This window comes from Solanum stenotomum, chromosome 9 (assembly GCF_019186545.1).
Source record: "Solanum stenotomum isolate F172 chromosome 9, ASM1918654v1, whole genome shotgun sequence".
In the NCBI taxonomy this organism is placed as follows: Eukaryota; Viridiplantae; Streptophyta; class Magnoliopsida; order Solanales; family Solanaceae; genus Solanum; species Solanum stenotomum.
Window position 1 is genome coordinate 30,987,258 of NC_064290.1, and position 5,224 is coordinate 30,992,481.

Genomic DNA, 5,224 nt, shown 5'->3' on the forward strand with positions numbered 1-5,224 from the left:
GATTCACTCTCTCGAGCTAAACCCAGGTCAACCCAATACCCACAAACCATTAATCAATAATCTTAGTTCTGAAACCTCTGTCTCTTGCAAGCCAATAACACAAAAATAGAACTGCATTTGCAACTACAATTCAAAAACTAAACCATAATTAGTGATTAAACTTACTTTTAAATTTCATTTAAACTCGCAATTAGCGATACCCATTAACTATTTCAGTCCATAATAACATGATCACACCCCAAAAATTGGGGTTTTAGCAAAACATCTTAGAAAGATAAAACAAATTACTGAATTGATTATCCATCAACTGGGAAAGAGTGAATTTGTCTTTACAATGCTCCAATTTGTTGAATCTTAGAAACCCACTTCCAAATTCTCCATATTCAATTTTTTCAAATCTTCAAAGTTAAGGAAAACTATAGAGAAATGTCTTCCAAAGGTAAGTTAGTTTCTCAACATATGTTTTCTTTATTAAATAATTTTTTTTAAATATAATTTATAGTTCCCTAAAATAAGCTACAAATGGACATTTGCCGAAGTAAGTCGGGCTCGCCGAACCAATCGGCGAGCCTCCCTTCAATCTGTTCCATTGCTTTTTCGCTTTGGCATTCAGTATCCTTGGGTTCTGTAACTTTGGACGATCTATCTTGGCTTCGCGGAACTACTCGACGATCCGCCTATTGCTCATTTTCATCACTGACTTGGTTCTTTCCTTCAAGGCTTGGCACACTGGAACTTTAGGCGGCCAGATAGACACTCGGTGATTCACCAAATTCCCTTGGCGATCACAAGGCTTGCCGTTCTTCATTTCTTTAGTTTGTTTTGTTCCATTTTGCATATTAGTGTCCTTGCTTTGTTCCTCAATCCATATACCTGAGAATCAATAATTAAATATAAGTTTATGGCATAAATTAAGCAGTCGAGGACACTAAATATATCTAATTAAATCCCTAAATTAGTCTGAATATCAGACTTATCAACACCCCCAACTTAAACTTTTTCTTGTCCTTAAGTGAAACTCAACTCCAATAGTTCAAAAAGGGTGTCTCAAACAGTGCTAAAAAAGACTCAACATGAATGCACATGACAAGACTCAACTTACTGATGTAACGATCAATTGTGCACTCAAAGATTCAGGTTGAGACTTACCATTATCAAAGGTGCTTAAGTTCACAATACTTGCTTGAAATGCAAGTTCAAGCTCAACAAAGGTACTCTAATGTCCTCACAAAAAAAATGATGCCCTATTCACACAAAGTTCTTCAAAAATTTATAGTTCTGGAATCACATACGACTCTCACACTCAGAAAGATGAACACAAGCTAGAATTCACATTCGCCGCTTCAGTGCACTCAAGATGACAAAGGTCTTTTCAAGGCTTGTAACGTGGCTCAGTGTAAAGGTATGATCATTTAGGCTCAGTGGATACTAACTTCATGAAATGTTGTCTGAACATCACTTTCTTCCTTTTCTTCAACATTTTGATCATATTCACCCCATTATGTAACTTCAAATGGACTACCGGATACCCTATTTATCACTACTTTATTTCACAACTTTTATTTCATAATTCTTCTTTTGTTTTTTTTACATGTAGGAATTCTATGTTTTTCAAAACCATTCTCAAAGGGGGAATTTCTCACACTTCTTGTTTTTCCTTCTCTTTTCACCACACCCCCAACTTAGGATTCTGTCCTAAGTAGTATATTCAAAAGAAGCCACACTTCATGAAGGTTATGGGTGAATGGATAAAGATGGATCACAATTGTTCATGTTTCTTCCAAGAAAAGGGATAAGGCTCAAGGGGGTTCAAACAAGATTCACACATCTCACAAGGTTGTCCACAGAAGAGGTATATTGTCAAATTATTTCACTTTTTAGAATTGTTGCCTAAGATCAGTTCAAGTGCTTGCATCACTTCGTCAACCACACCAACAAGGCAAGTTCTAGGTGTCATCACATACAATGTTCAAGGGAAGCTTATCACACAAGGCATTGACACCAATATCAAATAACACTCCACACTTTCTATTCTAGTTCTTGACTTGGGAGATTAACTTGCAACTTTAGCAAATATTAATTTCCTAAGATCGATTTGAAGATTTTTGAGTTGCAATTCAAGTTGAATTCCTGGGCTTATTACTCTTTTTACGTAAGTTTATAATTCTTTCATCTAAAACAATGAATTGTGTTCTTATGATTATGGGTAACTAAAGTCCACAACTAGGGTTGTGGGAACCATGAGCAATAAACAAAGTATGAATACCAAATAAGCAATTCTTTAATAGTGTGGTGCATGAATTGATAATTCTTTTGTTTAGAAGTCTTTTTAGAGGTTGCAAACTTTAGAACTTGTCTTGTTGCTACTTTCCGAACCAAAGAGGTAATCAACAAGAAAAGAATTATCAACATATATTTAGTGTGATACTACCTAATATGCTAGTGTCGATTGGTGCGAAGTAATAACTAAGACAAACATCGATTATGATGTCTAATGTGAGGTAAAGGTAAGGGTTAGTAAATTACAGATGCGTAGCCGGGCAAAGGTGCGGGGTGAAATTCTCTTGATGTCGGACCAAGGATTTATAGATACCTAACTTATCACTTTGAATGTAGTGCAATAGGAAAGGATTTCTATTACTAGGATTACTACGTTATGAGCTTGTGGGGAACACGTATACCCTAGTTATTTCAATCATCTTGATAACAACCAAAACTGACTTTTGATTATTGATTATTTATTAAATTCTTACAATTTGTTTCACAAAACCCCCCTTTTTAATTACTTGTTTCTTGAAGTAATTTGACTAATTGAATATAATTGTTGGTTAAAGTAAAGTCAAAACCATTTTCGTCGTTGGATCAACCCTAACCTATAAGTTGGGTTCTTTACTTGATAACTATCGCTTATGCTTCTTTAGGGAGGTGTAATTTGAGCGTATCAAATTTTGGCACTGCTGTCAGGGAAAAAATTGGCTTTTAGATTTATTTTAGCTACATTATTGAACGTTTGTCAAATATTTCCTATTTTTACTTTTTCTTGTTGTTTTTGTCTCTCTCAATTACTGACTCTAGTGTATGCCAATGTACACGGAGACAGGATGAACCACTTACTTGGTACGATCCAGAGTTGAATCTAACTTTGCGAAGAATGAACAATCAAGGAATTCCAGTTAACCCTATCGGAGTAAATCTTGGTGATGCAGTTGAGTTACAATAGCAAAGAGTAGCTTGTGGGGAAAACTGGGGTCTAGCTGAAAATCAATTGGGAGATGCAGTGAGGGTGCATGGTCCACCAATTGCATGACAACTACAGGGGCAACAACAATATTGCTGACTCTTATGTACCTCTAGTCTTACCCTATTTGCCTCTGGGCACACATTTGTAATAACCAATAGCTTAATGCAGATGCTTATAGCGAGGGGCTTGTTCTCAGGATTGCCATCGGAGGACCCACATGCTCACATAGCCAAGATAAGGGTGGTCTGCAAGAGCTGTGTAGGTCGACCATACTTGGATATGGATGTCATTAGATTGTGAGTGTTCCCTCTAGCACTGACAGGTGATGTTGCTATATGGTTCACTGAGATTCCTTATAACTCAATCTATACATGGAACCAACTGAGAGATGTGTTCTTAGCAAGGTATTATCCAGTGTCCAAGAAGCTCAATCATAAATATAGGTTAAATAATTTTGTGGCATTACCTGGAGAGTCTGTGAGTAGCTCATGGCATAGATTCACTTCATTCATAAGAGGTGTTCCTCATCACCGTATTGATAATGAGTCGCTGAAGGAAACTTTCTATCGAGGTCAGGATGACAACAATAAAGCAGTGCTTGATACTATTTCTTGAGCATCATATAGTGAGTGCACATATCCGTAGATTGCAGAAAAATTGGAGAAGATCTATCGCAACAATAAAGCATGGAGCACTAGGAGGTCAGATACTGGGAGAAACACATTTGTCGTTTATGCTACGAATAATTAGTCTGCAGAGGAGATTCATGAAGAGATGGCTGAGATGAGGATCGAGTTGGGGTTTGTATTGAAGCATGTGAGCGGAGCTGCATAGAAGGTAAATGTTGTGAATTACTTGACTAGAATGCCACCACCAGCTGAAGAGTGTTACTATGAAGAAGATGCTTATGCAGTGAATGATCAGACGGGGGGTTTCTTACCTAACGCTCAAGGATCCAACACGGAAAATTGGCGCCAAGGTCAAGGAAACCAAGGTCGGAACTATGGTAATTACAACCGAGAGGGTTAATATATCCGGGATGGAAACTTCAATCTCGACAACAACTACAACCGGAACAACTATGGCAACAAAAGTGATCGGGTTGGACCTTATGTTCCCCCTCAAAATTGGGAATCTGGTACTAGGGAAGCTAGAGGAAATCTGGCGCATATTGAAGATATGATGCATAAGATGATGAGAAGGTTGAGACGGTCCAGCTAGGATGACCAAGCTGCCTCGTCTGATGAAGCCACTAGCTCAGAGTCTGTACCAGCACAAAGGAATGAGGATCCTACTCTAGTGGCCGGCGAGCCAAACAGATGGTGTGTTGAGGGCCAATGACAGATTTGTCGGGATGCTAAGATGAGAAATAACAAAGAGAAGATGGCCCAACTTATTATTTGAAGCGCAGAGTCATCACGGGGAGCTTGCACACTGTCCCTGACATCCACCGACTTTTTAACCTTCACAAGTGGGATTGGATAGCTCAAGACGTTGGGACTTATAGCGAGGAGATTGTGCAAGAGTTCTACACCTCCTATGCTGCCACTCTCCGTGGCTTGATCTCTAAGAAGTCAAAGCCCATGGACCAAGATCCTCTCACTTCCACTGCGGTCCGGGGTTGTCCGGTGGACATATCATATGCCATCATCAGCCGCTTTATCTATGGTCCGACCACAGGTCACTCTTGGTCACTAAACACAGTGGAGTTTGAGTACAGATGGGACACCGTGCGGAGCGGTGATTTCCAGAGGAATGTTGAACAGCGACATGTTGTAATACTATGGTTGGCTAAGTACATTGATGCAGATGGCGAGCATGCAGAGTGGGTCACCGCACGTCGGTTAGGTATCCGAAAGGCCACATTGAATTTTGTGGCCAAGTTCTTCTGGTTGTTGGTGCGTAACAGGGTGTCGCCGACATTACACATGTTCTCAAAATTATTGATGTTGAAGCAGTTTCTTTTAGTTCGAAGAAGGCAGT